General features: G+C 43.7%; 1 protein-coding gene across 4 annotated transcripts in view; it reads left to right on the forward strand.

Annotated features, from left to right (window-relative positions):
- The first annotated feature begins 2,270 nt into the window (after positions 1-2,270).
- Positions 2,271-15,978, forward strand: part of SGCD (sarcoglycan delta) — a 306,709-nt gene continuing 293,001 nt past the window's right edge. For 2 of the 4 annotated variants that reach the window (XM_071759132.1, XM_071759137.1), the window contains exon 1: positions 8,837-9,045. The gene's annotated coding sequence lies outside the window, so the exon portion shown is untranslated. Of the gene's footprint in view, positions 2,294-2,882; positions 2,934-8,836; positions 9,046-15,978 lie in introns of those variants that run through there. The other 2 variants (XR_011728933.1, XM_071759133.1) reach the window with 2 other exon arrangements.

Raw genomic sequence — 15,978 nt, forward strand, 5'->3', positions numbered from 1 at the left:
TTCTAGCATCAAGCTTTAAAGATTTAGAGGCAAAAGGAACAACTGCAGTCATGAAAAATATCAAGTACTTCCCATTGAGTGGATGAACTCAGCATGGCTTGGCCCCGCTGTGTGTCATTTACCTTTCTGACATTACAGCAGTCACCCTGTGCTAAGCCAGTGCACAGGGATGAATCTCTCCCTGCTCTCCAGCTGTTACCCACCCTGAGCACAACTGCTCTTTGTCAGAAACCCCCATGTGGTTACCAGTCCTGCAGTGCCCTCACTGCTGAACCTTGTCAGACAGGGATTGCTGCCTTCTTGTGGTTGAGCTCTCCCCAGACACAGCCCTAGCAACTTTGGGAGATTGTCTCAGCCTCAGTGCTGGGTATTCTTTATAGATTTGCCCTCATAACATTACTGTGATGACTTAGTTTCTATCAACTAAACCTCAACTGCATCTTCATGTCACACATCTGGCAGTGACATTAGAGACCTCAGTTACTGCAACTGGGGGCAGCAGTCACAACGTGCTCCAAGGCCAGAGCCTCCGTGTGGGAAAGAGGAAGTGGCACAGGGGAGATTTTAAATTCCAAAGTGAAACTATAATTAGCTGTAATTGTTCCCACAGTAACTTCATTGCTATAATTCTCAGCAGGAAAACAATTACATTGCAGCAGTATAACCAGACAGACATGCTGTAAATACAAAACGTCCTTTGGAAATAAATGCTGCATATTCTGAATATGTTTAGAATTAAGGCAAACAGTTCTTTTCTAATTGGGATTCAAGGCAGACATGTCGAGGGGTTTGCTTTTTTTTCCCCCTTCATCTTCTACTTTTTTGTTTAGCAGATTTATAAAGGTGCTGTGTCAGTTAATATGTTGATGGAATGCTCAGGCTACCACTGGAGGAATGGCAGAACAGAACAGACACTTGTGCACAATACTTCTGTCCTGAGATGAAGGCAGGTGTGAAGCAGGGAGTTTGAGTGGGGTTTTGGCACAGGAGAGGACTCCTGAAGCACAAAATCAGAGCATGAGTGCTGCTTGTGCTTAGTAGACACAGCACATCTATGTTGAGCTCAAAGGCTCCAGCTGATCCAACACCCTCAGTGCTCTGGTCACTAGGGGGAAATAGAGGACCACAGAGCGTGTGGGTCACTGACATGCTCCGTGTGAAAACTCTGAGTGCTTCAGGGTCTGTCTGCCTGGAACCTTCTGCTTCTACGACACCAGAAGCTGGAGAAGCAGTTGCAGACAGAAGGCAAAGGACCCACGGCTTTCTTTTTCTATACCTTTATTTTCTGGAGAAGACCCAGGATTGATACTTGGGGCATGTTGCAATCTTTTCCTCCCTCTGTATATTCAGGATTTGGTGGGTGGTCATGCTAAGTGGTAAGATGTTGACTGTTCATTTCACTTGGGTTATTTAAAATTAATTAGTTTAAAATATATCTCTGAACTCTTGGAACACATGTAAGTGCAATTTTTTAGAAGCTTCATTCCTCTTAGAGGTTTTATGCACCACTTGTCCCTGAACTGCTCAAAGAAGAAAAATTTGGCTATTTGCTGCTGTCTAGTTCAGCTCCTCCCCAGGCATGCTGAGAGACTTCCTTATTTTCTACCATCCCTTGTCCACTTCAACAGGAGAAAGAGATGTGGAGATGAGAGGGAAAAAAAACCAACAACTCTAAAGAAATGCATTTGATAATCCAAAGTTCTCTGGATACGTGAGATATCTTCTTTACATATATTTACTTTAAATTATTCTCCTATATGCATGCAATATGGTGTTTTTGTATTTCCACTGGCCTTAGTGGACATTTTACCATTGCATATTAAGAAGAACTGAATTGTAGAATTTAAGGACAGTAGGGTGAGCTAAGGTAAAGAAGGGTAAGTACCAGTATCCATTCACAAGTGGAAGTAAGGAATATTGCCCAAGACAGAAAATGAGGACAATATCTTTCTTCAAAGACAGAAATAACAAAAATTTGATGTTGGAGTAGGGGCAAATGGAGAGGAAAGATAGACAGGAAAGGAATAAAAGAGAGGTCTTGCAGAGATCAGAAAGCCAGACCTCGATTGCAGTTTTCAAAAGTTTAGAAGTGGAGCCCATAACGCATGGGCTTGGGGGAAGAGCTAAACCAGGCTCTTAGCACAGACGAAAGGGGTGTTCTATATATATGTTTGTCACTGCAAGTAATGTCTGTGAAGCAAGAAAAGGAGAATATGGCTCATGTTTAACAGCCACTGTACAACTACTAAGCTACCTCTGCCTCAGATCTGGAAGCTTATATGGGGAACATGTGGTAAGTTTCTCTTCTCTATTCTAGCAGGTTATAAACCTGAGCTTCCTTGAGATATGCCCCTTTGCTTGCTCTTTGTTACTGTTTGTGAATAGGAAAGATGGGCTCAGGAGAGAGCTTTAGATTTATAATAATTGAATTTCCATGCATGTTTTCAGGGCAAACATACTTTGTATGTACCAGAGCAGGAGTTTATGAGACCTCAATCAATCTGTGAATCTGTAAAAGAGCAAATATATGTTTACTGACAGGTATACATACCACAAATATAACCAAGCATACTTCTGCTCTGCCTCTCTAGAAATTCTGGTATGAAGAGAACATGAATTTTCCTGTGCAGTTATCTTCTATGCTCTGTCTTCTTTGCACTGACTTGATTTGCATAGGGTAACAGGAAGACAGGAACATGTATGGAGAAAAATAAGCCATTGTCTTTATGTTGTGCCTATATATATAACATTAGCTTCACACAAAACATGACTCACTAGCAGCAGGTGTTCTGTTGTTATGTTAGGCAGATTAGTAATGATAGGGAGGGGGCTGCTCTCCCTATATGGCATCCCTGAGGGAAGCTAAAAATAGTTCAGAGACTTCCAGCAAAGTAAAAATATTTGTGGGCTTTGAGTGAAGTCTGCTTCTGAAGGTAAGAATCAGAGCTGATCTGTTTAATCTGCCATTCCTTCTTTTTTTCGTTCCCTTTTTTTTTTTTTTTTTTTTTTTTCTGTGTGAAGCTTGCCTGGGCAGTTGATTGGAAAATGTTATCTGGCACAAGGCTGAGAGTTTGGAATTATAAACAGTTGCTTTCCGTACTTGTGGAAGCAGAGTGAGGATTCACCAGTTTAAAGGAAATCAGTGAAACGGAGAGCAATTGCAGCCTGGGCAGAGACAACAGAGGATTGTGTCTCTGTAAGAAATAGTTGAATTTTGTTCTCTTTTTTTTTTCTTTTTCTTTTGTTCTCTTAGTTGTTAGAGAATCTGAACAGCATATGAGCAATCACAGCATGTGACTGCTCTGAGTAGCAGGCAAGCCATTGCTGGCACTTACACCCACCATGATACAAGTCCACTAAGCAAAGTTTTCTGCAAAAGTTATTGTAGGAGCAGAATATGAAAAGAAAGGAACTGTTTGTATTTCTGAGATATGGGCAAATCACTGTGCTACGTGTGCTCTGCAGAGGTGTGGCTGGAGAGACTCCAGCCTTGCTGGTAAATATATCTCTGTATCTATATGCTCAGACACACTGAGCATACTGCCTAAAAGAAAAAATACTGTTTCAGTGGAAAACTGTAGAGGATAATTATATATGTACATGTGTGAGTGTATCCCATGCATCCACATCTGCATGGATGCAGGGAGATCACAAGCTGCTGGACTGCAAAAAGCCCCAGGATTTTTGCATTGAGGCACCACCTGTGTGGCTTTGCACAACACAGAAATTGAGACTTAAAGATTGAGACTTGTGCAAAATGAGATAGAAGGGCTTTTTGTTACACAGGAATAACCTCCCGGGCCATGAAGATCAGCCCTTTGATTTTGAGTGGCCTCACCAAAGTTGCTCACAGGCAACTTCTGCTTGTGGAAACCAGCAGAATGCTACACTTGGGGCATCTCAGAGGACAGTGGTGTGCATTGGACACCCTACTGGAAAGCTGTCATCTTGTCTTTGAAACCTCCCCTGACTCCAAGCCCCACTGGATGAGGATTTTCTGTGTGTGACTCCTCTGCCCTGGTTAAAGGCTGGGTTTGGCAAATGAGTTCCCAAGGGGTGAGCACACCTGGGGGCCTGGCTGTGCTGCTGTGGGGATGGGGATGGTGCATCTGTGGTCGTTGTGGGGCTCCTGCTGCCCCTGAGCTTCTGCAGTTGGTGTTGAAAGCCCATTGTCAGTTTGCCTTGGGTGCCTGGGCTGTTGCTGGAATTAGGACCCATTCCCATCTGGGCTAGTACCTCTCTAGCCAGGAAATACAGGGAAAATATAGGGAATATACAGGAGACCTGAGGAACAATCTAATTTTAGCTCCATGAGGGTAGACCATCTTCTGCTAACATCAGCGCAACAGCAAAACCAACATTAATTTGAGTGGGAAAAGGACTGAACCCAGATTAATATATGCTGGCCTGTGTAATTATCTTTATTGGCTGATAGGCAAGGAAGTCCTTACCCACTCAATGCATTTCTATAGCTGCCTGGCTGTGCTCCAGTGATGCACCAGCCTGTGAGCAGACAGGATGGGAGGGGAGAACAGGAGTGCTGTATCTTTGCATGAGGGGATGTAATTCACTGTCATCCCCAAGTGATTAAAGCATGATTATTTCAAACTGGCAAGTAACTGAGTTACACCAACAAATATGGTGGGTAGGATTTAGCTCCATGTTTCTGAAAAGCTTTCCTATTGACTCCAAAGTTCAAAATCCCGAACCCTGTGAACAGCCTTAGAGGAAAGCAAGTAGATTTTAATCAGTGTTAAACATCACATTTCTAGATTGAAAAAAGAGAAAAAAATTAAGAAAATGGCTATGTGCTTAGAAGCACACGAAGACCAGGCAGCTTTGCTAAGTGCTAGGGATGGACATAAACTAGAGAGAAACCCTGTTTGACAGCAGAGAGGATCTGCTGGAATTGGCAGTCTGAAACCTGCTCTGTGGTAATGGTTTATTGGAGGTAGATTAAACCAATCCATCTCCAATGGATTAGGGTAAGCAGCAAGGATCAGTTCCAATGGTGCTCTGCAGGTCCTTTTACCACAGTACTTAGTTCAAAGAGTCACAGTTGATAGTCATGTGTTTTCCTCTACCAAGCAAACTGGAGGTGACAGAAGACAATGCAATTTAGGGTTGTTTCCACTTTCTGAAAATGAATTGCTACATGTGATTTCCTATGCTCACACTTGCATATTTATGGTTAGTCCCAAAATCTAATTTCCATTGTGCCAGTTCCTGTTTAGCATAGACTTAATTTTGCAACTTTTAAATAAATCCTCTTGACAGAATAATGTAATAGCTTATTGAAACAAAGTAGATATTTTAGTAGAAGAATGCTGAATAATCAGTGCCTCTTGAAAGCACACATCATTGTTACTTTTCTGATAACTATATTATCAGTTAAAGTAAACAACATAGGTATAGAAATGTAGAGTTGTTCCTGACCCTTACTTAGAGTCTGCAATGCTCCTAAATTTCCCTATGGGCTATGAGAGCATACACAGATGATTTATAATTGAGAGGACTCTATAGCTTGTTTATTTCTCCTAATAATAATTCATGATGAGGACATCAAGTTGTAAACCATGCCAGACAAGCTCACAGAAAGAAGGCCACCATGGTGGATGTTGTCAGTAAACTTCCTGCAAAGACTGCAGTGATTCTTTGGGCTAGTAGTCTTAAGCTGGCCATCTGCTTTTCATTCCCTTGTGGTACTTTGGTTTGGATTTCTGGTTTGTTTGTCATTTCAGTCTCTCACTTTATTATTTCCAGAGCCAAGTGAACCACTGCCAATGGCAATGCAATCAGATTGCATTGTGAGCTTTGTGACATAGTATACTTCTTTTTTATCGTGAAGATTCAGCTCCTGGAATTTGTTGATTATGTTAGAATAGCAGCACTAATTTTAAAAAGGGAAGTCGGTTCCTCACAAACTAAGGAAATAACTTGAAAAAAGATCCCTGCAGACTTAGAAATCGCAAGCCAAATAGAAAGAGATATTTTTTCCCCCCATCATCAGACTGTGTTACAGACAGTCATTCTGTTTCTGAGTCTCTCACTCACAACTTAACATTTTTTTGAGTGCCAGGTACTGACAAACCTGAGCAGCAGCTGTTCATTTTTAAAGGCAGGGAAAATAAAGAGTCATTTCTAACAGGAAAATTATTTTGTCTTTGCCTGCGCTGCCTTTCCCTCTGCCCCAGCAGCACACTCCTGCCTCTGGTCAGTACAGCCCTAAGAAACCATTGCAGCTGCTCACATCCCTATAAGTCCCAGTGAGAAATGAGAGGAGTAGTTTTTGTTATTTAGAACTGTGATTCCCTTGAGGTCAGGAGCAGCAGCTGCTGCTGTCATTGACACCATAACTTTAAGTAATCTTAGCTATGGCAGAAGAGCATTTATGTGTTCTTGGTACATGTGAAATATGATTAGGGCTTGCCCAGTTCTGGGGTGGAGAGTGTCACTCTTTCCCCAGGTTGGGGATATATTCAGGATGCATTTACTGGGAGTGGTCCACTATTTATATTTCAGTTTGCCTAGTATACTCTTTTCTTACTTTTATTTTTCTGTGGGAAAAGAGATGACAACTTCACTAGGCCTGCAAACTGTGTGATATTGAGAAGAAAAAAGAGAAAATTATTTCTAGTTAATCAGGGGGTTTCATATTTCATTTAATTTTATCTGGTTCTGCTGCTATAGCACCATTGAGGTTCAGTGGCATAGTAGCAACTCAGTGAATCACAAAGAAAAAGACCCCAATGAACTCTTGAATCTAATTTATATCTTGTTAACGATTAATTTTATAGCCTAGTAGTAACAACTCAACTAAACTGACAGAGGCAGCCCCTTTGATTTGTGTATCCATACATCTGTGGGAAGAAACCATTCATTGCCATCTGGTAAAATGAAAGCATTTGCATAGAGTGAAAAACCAACCAACTTTTTAAGGTAGGAAAAAACATTTTCACTGATCCCATCTCCAGCACTTGAAACTCAAAAGGAAAATGGGCCATTTTCAGGGTTGGAAGGGACTTTTTAAGATCATCTAGTTCCGACCCCACTGCCATGGGCAGGGATACCTCCCACAGATCAGGTTGCTCAGAGTCCTGTCCAGCCTGGCCTTCAAAACTTCCAGGGATGGGGATGGGGCTTCCACCACCTCTCTGGGCAACCTGTTCCAGTGTCTCACCACCCTCATGGTGAAGAACTTCTTCCTAACATCTAATCTAAATCTACCCTCCTCTAGTTTGAATCCATTCTCCCTAGTCCTGTCACTACCTGACAACCTAAAGAGTCCCTCACCAGCTTTCTTGTAGCCCCCTTCAGATATTAGAAGGCCACAATAAGGTCTCCTTGGAGCCTTCTCCTCTCCAGACTGAATAACCCCAACTCTCTCAGTCTGTCTTCATAAGAGAGGTGCTCCAGCCTCCTTGTGGCCCTTCTCTGGACACACTCCAGCAGTACTTCATCTAGGGTCTCATAAGAGCAGAGTAGAGGGGGACAATCATCTCCATTGACCTGCTGGCCATGCTTCTCTCGAAGCCCCTTCTCTTCCCTCCTGTTCTAGATGTCCTTGCTTCCTTTCTTGTAAAATATCTTTTTGTGTGATAGTGTGTCCAGGTAGATCTCCTAGCATTCTTTCCTGCCTTCCTCTTTGTTGGTAAACTTTTCTCCTGGACATGAATGTGACCCTTAAATACTAACCATCTGTCCTGGGCCCCCCCTTCCTTCTAGGGCTTTGTCCCATGGTAATTTGGTGAACAGATCCCTGAAGTGCTCAAAGTCTGGATGCCTAAAGTCCAGGGCTGTAGCTTGGAATACATCTTCCTAGATGTCCTGAGGATCTTAAATTCAAGCACTTCATGGTCACCGCAGCCAAGGTTGTGTCTGGGCATCACACTGGTCACCAGCCCTTCCCTGTTGGTGAGAACAAGGTCCAGCACAGCACCTTTCCTTGTTGTTTACCATTTGGAGAGCTCCTCTACCAAGGAGAGCTCCAGATGCTGGGTAGCTGGGTGCCTGCTGCCGCGGTGATGCTTTGCAGGTTGGGTTCTTAGGGGGCAGCAAGACCTAAGAGCTGGGATGTTGAGGGTATCTCAGAACAGCCAGAAGCAGGATGGGCCACTCAGGATTAAATGTAAACCTTGCTTTCCTGATTTTTGCTGAATCCTTTGGAAAAACTGCACTGCCTTAACTATTCCAAGCGTGGCAGGAAATGATGGCTGTGGAAGTGCCCTCCTGTGACACCATCCTGGATTGGCCTGGTCAGGGCCCGGAGGGAAGGAGGGAAATGCAGGGTGTGTTTGCTGCATGTGGTGGCTGCTGCAGCTTGTTCTTCCCCAGCCCATCTGCTTCCCCCAGCCCCTGGCCATCTTGGAGAGACTGCTTGGCTGCTTGCCAGTCTCCTTTGCAAAAAGGTTTTGGGAGAAGGATAGGGAAAAGGAGGAGGAGGAAAAAGCAAAAAAAAAAAAAAAAAAGGAGAGAGAAGAAATGTGAGGGGAAAAGAGGGAGGTGATGGGGAAAAGGGAGGGGAAAAGTGAGATAGGATAAAGGAAGATGGGAAAACGTGAGGGAATAGCAAGACTCAGGGGAACAAAGAGGAAACGGGAGAAAACTCGGGGTGAAAAGGTGGCAAAAGAAGGAAAGTGGTGTGAAAGAAAAAAGATATAAAAGGTGAAATGGGAAGAGCGGAGAAAGAAACAACGACATTGAGGAAAGCAGGGGCTCTCTTACCGAGCGCAGCCGGTACGCGGGGCCTAAAGGCCGAGGCCGGGGCCGGCGTGGGCGGGGTGTGGGCGGGTACAGACGTTTCCAGGACCGCCCCATCGCCCCCTCGCAGCTCCCCACCCGCCCGCCGGGGCCGGGGCGCCGCGGCCTCATGTCGGAGGCGGCGCGGCTCAGCGCCGCGGCGTGAGGCAGCGCCGCGCCCCCGCTGCCGGAGGAGCCGCTCCGCCGCCGGCCCCGCGCTCCCTCCCCCGGCCGCGGCGGCACCGGCGGCATGATCTCCTGAGGGACCGAGCCCGTCCCGCACCCCGAGCCCGTCCCGCCTCCCGGGTAAGTGCCGCGGGATGTTCTGCCCGGCTCTGCTCGTGCACTTGGCGGAGTTTCGGGGTCTGGCAGGAGCTGCCCTTCGCGGGGAGCTGCGCCCCATCGGGTACCCCGGTACGGGTCTCCATGCCCCCGCGCATTCTTCCCCTCGCAACGCGGTGGCTCCGTGTTTGCGTTCCCAGAGGGTAAAGTGGCTCTTTTACAGCCGGAGAATGCTGCCTGGCGCTCCGCAAGACGCGGCCGAGCTTTGCGGTGGGGATGTGCAGCGTCCAGGGGCGGGGTGCGAAGCTCCCGTTGCCGAGCAGTCGCTGGCGAGAAGGGACTTTTGGAAGTTACCCGCCGGGGCTCAGGCTCCGGATCTGCCGCTGGTGGGAATGTACGGCGGGACGGAGCTGATGGGCTGAATGTTAAAAGCCTGTATGTGCGGATGCTGCGGAGAGGGGCGTTCGGCAGCACCTCGAGAGCCGCAGGTGCAAATAGACAGGGATTTGGCTGAATCAGAAAAAATCCCGGGCGAGGGATGCGGCTGGGCTACCCGGCGGGTACCGGGGGATGGGAGAACCCACAGGTGTGGTGGCCGCGGCTGCTTCGGTGCCGGGGCTTGGGGACCCTCCCCAGCTCGGGTCGCTCACTCGGAGCCTTCACCCTCGGTAGGTGCCGCGGGAGGGTTCCGGATCGCGTCGAGCAGAACTCCCGCTCCGCATTGGGGTAGGAGCTCTACGAAATGCAAACTTCTGGGAATGAGGTGCTGCTTACTTCAAAAGCTAGAGCTGAAGTGCTTCCTGCATTGATTATTATTACTTTCCTCTTGGCAAAATATATCCAGTAACAAAAACTTTCTAAGAAAAGTAGTGGATTTTCAATGAGAAGTATCTTTCCCTAAGAATTAGAGAAATGCACAGGCTCGTTGGTTGTATTTCTAATGCACTTAATTTTCTGGTGATCTTAAGGAATAGCTAATACTGCAGAAGATGCATTTTGGTCTGTAGCATTGAGAATGCTTGTGAAAGTGCCTTTGTTTTAGCATTTGTGGACTTGAGGTATGCTATGTTAAAGGCAAACCCCCAAAACTTGAATAGAAATATGCAGGGACTCAAGTATTCAATGTTAAGTCAACTTTTAAAACAGCCTCTTCTTAGACAATAATTCACATTTTTTAAGGGGAGAGAGGATGCGTGAAATTGAATTGTCCAAATCAAGTCAAAATGAATTCCTTAATATTCGGAGGAGTTGATAAATGAACCATTAAGTCAATACTTACATAGAATCTCACTGAAAAGAAAAATAACAACTCTCAGTTCTGTGCTGGGCAGAGCAGGTCAGCTGGGGCTGATACAACATTAGTGTGCTGGGCTGCATCCTCCTACTGCCAATAGATCTATTTGTTCTGTGACATTACATAGGCATTGGAGCAAGCTTCATGCTCCATGCTAAAGGGAGCAGCATCTGCTATAAGTTACCATAGTTGTCTCACCTTCATCTCAAAGAAGAAATCTTGATTATGTTTCATTTTGTATGAATTAACATAATTCTATGTACTTCTCATGGCAGTGTACATCTGAGAATTCACTCCTCTATTTTTTTTTTATTTTTTTTTTTTCCTGAGCTATGTTTTGAATGTCAGTTTGAGGAAAAAATATACAAATAAATAGAAAAATAAGAGCCAGCATTTTGAAACAAGCCAGACTTGTTAAAGGTGCTTTGAGAGCATCACCTTTCAGTAACACAGTTCATGAACTTTGCTTCTAAACCATACTGTTGGCATAGGTACATCTCTTCCAATAGTCTTGTTGGCACTAAAAAATTGCCATTGTCTTTGTCCCTTGAAATTATTGTGTTAGAATGCACTGAAGAACTTGACTTTATTCTTATTGTGCCTCTTGGAAACTTCTAACACTGTGAAGAATCGTGGATGGTACGCTCTGGATGTTTTCATTTGCACACCTCTGCTTTTGCAGATAACTTAGAATAACTAATTTTGCTTAAAGCTTCTAAAACTTAAATGGCAGCTATTCTGTGGATTTAGAGTGGCTCTTACAAAGAGGAAATGATGGCGATATTTTTTTTTTAATTCTCAGAGAAACAGATTATCCAGGCTCCAGATGAAGGTGGGCTTGTAAATTGACTTGTAACTTGAGAAAACTCATTGCCTGCATTTTATTTGGCAGAGAGAGTGTGTATGCAAACCTTCAGACAGGCAGGACAATTTATTTGGGTGTAGATAATACTATAGAAGTGAGTTATATCATGTGGTCTGTTGCCCTTTATTTGAAATGAAGTGTGTGGACACGATCTGTATGCACAGGTCCTGTAGGTGGTAGATTGTTGGGTGGATGTAACAGAAGTTGCTTGAATGCATCGGGAGTTTTATATTGCCTGTGATGAAGCAGATAGACAAGTAGGTGTATCTTCCTCACCAGAAAGGAGGTTCTGGATCTGGAAGTGTCTTTAGGTAGTGCCTGATGTTGATGTGTGTTTTTGAAATGTTTTGCTCTTCTTAAGTGCTGGAGTAACTGCAGGTGTTTCTGTGCAGCTGCAAAATCTGGTTAGAGCAGCCTTCATTTGTTTCTAATCATCCTCAAGAATAAAAGAAATAAAAAGCTTTTTCTGAAATCCTATTATCCCTTATAAGGTTATTCTGTTGCTTCTCTTTCTTTGCTTGATATTTTTCTTTGAAATCATAATGAATTTCTTCAGTTCTTTTTGAACTTGCACTTGCTGGGAAATGGTCATTCTGAGAAAGTGCTGGTGTTTTATTGACTTATTTTGGGAATGCTGAAGAAATACATAAAATATTCACTTGCATTGATTAAAGCCTCCAGGGCAATCTTCTAACACTGCAGTTCTCTAGGGGAAAAATTAACTTTCTCCATTGTCTAATCCTTCGTTTATTTCATTTGTGAGAATCCCAGGCTCTGTTACCCATTTACTGGACTCCTCTAGCAGTGCTTGAAGTGGAAAGTATTTTATCCTAAAAGCTCACACATACTATTGCCTTGGAGACCATTTGTCTCTGGCCACCAGCAGATAAGCCTCAATATTTTCCATCCCCAGAACCCTGGTTTGAGACAGCCCATGGTTCCTTACTCGGAAAATGTTTCCTGAGTGATTGTCAGAAAAATAATTAACAGCTACCTCAATGTTTTTTCCAGAGGTTTTGGCAAGATAGCACTTTAGATGTAGCTTAATGACAAACTTTGATTTATGAGGTAACTGCCAATGTTTGAAATTTTGCATCTGGAGTGAAAGCTTAAAAACTTCCTGCCTGTCATCTGCAGCTTTCAGCACTACATGCAGCTAACAGCTTGGCTCTCATTGAGTTTAACAAGAGTTTTTTGCTGAATATTCCTGGAGTAGTTTGAAAGCATATTGTTAACTTTTTTAGGGCAATAGGTTACTAACACAATAAGGATTTTGCAGTGTCTTGTTAAATAACCTTGAAAATTTTTAAGTTCTAAGTATTTTCCCTCTCTACCCCCTACATCCCTGGTGTTAAGATAGATTCTATGGGAAAAGTGTGGGTTTGGTTATTTTTATTTATTTGTTTTTTGGGGGGAGGGAGGGGCTTGTTTTTTCTGGGGCTAAATATTGAAAAGAAACAAAGGAATGCTTTTCCCAGTCCACCAGTCAAGAGTGGATATGACTTGTGTATCTATGCGTTTTCCCTGTCAATTCTATGCTTTCTTTCCCTCTTCCTCCAACCTCTGTGTGCAGTAACAGCTCACCTGGATGTGGCTTCTGTCTGACCCATTTTGCAATGTTCAAAAAGATCCCATTGACACTCTTGTGGCACCCCACCTCTCCTGCTCCTTGATTTCTGATGTGTTTTTAGCTGCTGAATGCAAGATGGAACACCAAGGTGATTATCTGCTCCTCTGCTTAAAAAGGGACAATTCTGGTTTTTTATGGGGGTGGTAACTTTGTAAAATCTCAGAATTGCTGCTTAGTTTAGCCAGATAATATGATAATGGAACTAGGGTTTTATTGTTTTTTATTTTAATGATATTTTTATTTTATGAGAATAGAAATCTCCCTGAAACTACTATGTTACACAGTAGTAAGCTGGTAGTATTGGGTTGTGGTCATATTCCTATTATTGGCCCTCCTAGTCCCAAAGGAATGGTAGGGTTTGTCAGGTTGGGTGCTGGAGAACTACTGGGAGTGCAGAAGAGTGGTGCTGGGACCATGTCCGGGGGGGTGTTGGATCACCCAGCCATCTCTGGAGATTTGCCTAGTTTATAGCTGTTGTTGAATACAGTGAACTGCTTTCAGCACCTGAGCAGATGTTTGCATCAGCCCCGTTGCTGCTCTGCAGATCTGTGCTCAGTAGGATAAAGCTGTGGTGCTTGGCAGCTACACTCTGGCTTGGTGTCTGTACATTTGTGCTCGTAGCATCATGGAACCGAGCAGATCTCCGTGGCTTCCTGAGTCTAGAAGTTTGTTCCCTTGCCAATCCTGACACGACTCAAGGACCTCTTGCTGCAAGGCAGCTTTGTTACTCTCTGTAGTGCTTGGATTGCTCAGCAGAGGGAGAACAGACCGTATCGCACAAGGCACCCAGAACCACCAGAAGCCGGAGCCACATCCCTCTGACTGACAGTGGGTAGAGGACTCCCAGAACCTCCCTCCATGCTTGAATTTTTTTTCCTCTTCACTTCTTGTTTTGAAGTTCAGAGTTAAGCTGTGATTTTTCACTTCGATCAAAAGTAGCTGCCTCATTCTGGAGGTTAATGGAGTATTTCAAATGGCAAAGTGATAGAAAAGGTGTGTCCAAACCCAAGAAGCAGCACGCCTAAAGAATCTCATAGATCCACATGTTTTGTAAATATTCAGGAGCTCCTCTGAATATTTAGGAAGAAATGTTGGAGTTGTCCTTTAGTGCCTGAAGCTTTACTGTACATCCAGAGATCAGCAAAACAAAGAAAAAGCCAAAACCATCCCCTTGAATTAGTTGAAATTCAAGCAGCAAATAATCCACATGACTCATCTCCAGGCCACATCTTTAGCTGCAGTAAATCATCACAGCTCCATTGACTTCCCCGGCACTCTGCCAGCTGTTCCTCTACTTGAAGGGCTGGCCTGCTATTTTTTGAGGGGAAAGTTTGAGGAAAAGATGATCACTGAGGTTTCTTTTCACCTCATATTTTTTTGAGGATAGGAAGGGTATTTGGTTAAAAAGTAAAATCTGTTCTCAGGCCAATAGTCTATGGTTCAGTAGATATTTGCTGCCCCGTAGCATACTGTGCAGAAACCCAGGAGAAATAGATATTTGTTTATTGTGGTTTCTTGTTTGTTTGTTTTTGCCAGATGTCAGTTTAACATTATAAGAAAACAGCTGTTAAAATGCTGCCGGATAACAGCAAAACAATAAGCATGAAGGGGGAAAAATTATGGGAAGTTCTGGGTTGCACAAGGCAGTGTTTTGGAGACCCAGCTTGTTGACACCCGTGGTTGGTATCACTTGGTTGGTTTCAGGGCTGTGTTCTGCAGAGCAATGGAGTATTAGTGCTCTTGCAGCATTGAATCAATGAGGTGCCATTTCCTGAGGCTTTCAGTAGGTAGAGCAGATCAAATTACTTGCCCTGGTTGTAGGATGCACTTTAGGTTGAGCAGGACAACAAACACTCTCCCATGTTTAATCAAAGGGCAGGGCCTGACTCTGAATGTTTCTAAATAGATCAAAGCGTTCTTTAAAAGCAAGAGCCAATAGTCTGCAGAGGATGACAACAAGGGTCTTAGCCCACATTTAGCAAGGAATTGTGCCCAGATGGTAAATGTAGAATGTGCTACTCGGAAAGCAGAAAGTGTCCTCTGGATGTGCCTGTGAGCCAGGGACGGGAGTCCTCCCAGGAAGTCTCTCCCATCTTCTGCACTGGCTTGTAAAAACAAATTCAAACCAGAGCCACCCCTGAGTTTGCTTTCAAATTCTTACCTGTCCTGCAAACTGGTTCCTCCATTCCTGTTAGAGACCAGACTCCATCCTTGCTTCCAGCTTGGCTCTGCCAGGCTCTTCCCAGTGCACAAACCTCCTGAGTTGCCTTCAGGTACCAGCTGTGGCAGTGGGGGTGATTCTGTCCTGATGCTGTGATGCTCTGATCTAGCTGATGCTGTTAACAGCAGGAGAAACCCCTCTCTCCTGAGGAGTGTTCATCTCTGCTGGATAATGAGCTCTCTTTTACTCAGGAGTGAATTGCTGCTATATGGATCACAGCAAAGCACGAATGAGGATGCAGCACTGGGCACTTCTGCAGCCTCTACTATACATAGCAGATAGCTAATTAAATGAGAACAGGTTTGAGCTATTGGCCTGCTGCTAGCTTGGCTTCTTATGGAAGAATATTGAGCAATCTGTCTTGGTCCAGTAACTTTTTGAAGTCTTTCAAACCTGCTAGGGAGTGAAACTTGAGCAAGGCTGAGAATTGTCTGTGAGTATGTACAAGATGCATAAGCATGGCATGGGGTATGAAAGCCTTGCCATGACTTAAAAAAATAACTTGTAAGTCTCTCTGTTAATATATATATATATATATATATAAACATATATATTTGAATTAGAGAATTGTTTATGCAAAAAGCATAAACTGTTTTTGGAGTGTCAACATGGGCAGCCTTGCTTCTCTTGTAACTTATTTTATGGATATAAATAGGATGTAAATGGATTTTCTACCTTATGCTATCTGTCTGAAGGAGGATACAATTCACTGCTGTTACTGTCACACTCAAGTAAACCATTAACCTTGAATTTTAGCAGTTTTAGGTTATCAAGTGTACAGATATTTCAACTTTCAAATTTTGTCTCTTAGCATACATGACTTCTCAAAGAAGTTAATACAAAATAAACTTCAGAGCAAGAATTATACCTTATTTAACTGACTACTTTTTATTTTGTTTCAGTAAGGTCAAAGAAGAATCATAACCCTTACAGAGGCAGCTCTGTTT

The sequence above is a fragment of the Heliangelus exortis genome, chromosome 15, assembly GCF_036169615.1.
Source record: "Heliangelus exortis chromosome 15, bHelExo1.hap1, whole genome shotgun sequence".
Classification (NCBI taxonomy): domain Eukaryota; kingdom Metazoa; phylum Chordata; class Aves; order Apodiformes; family Trochilidae; genus Heliangelus; species Heliangelus exortis.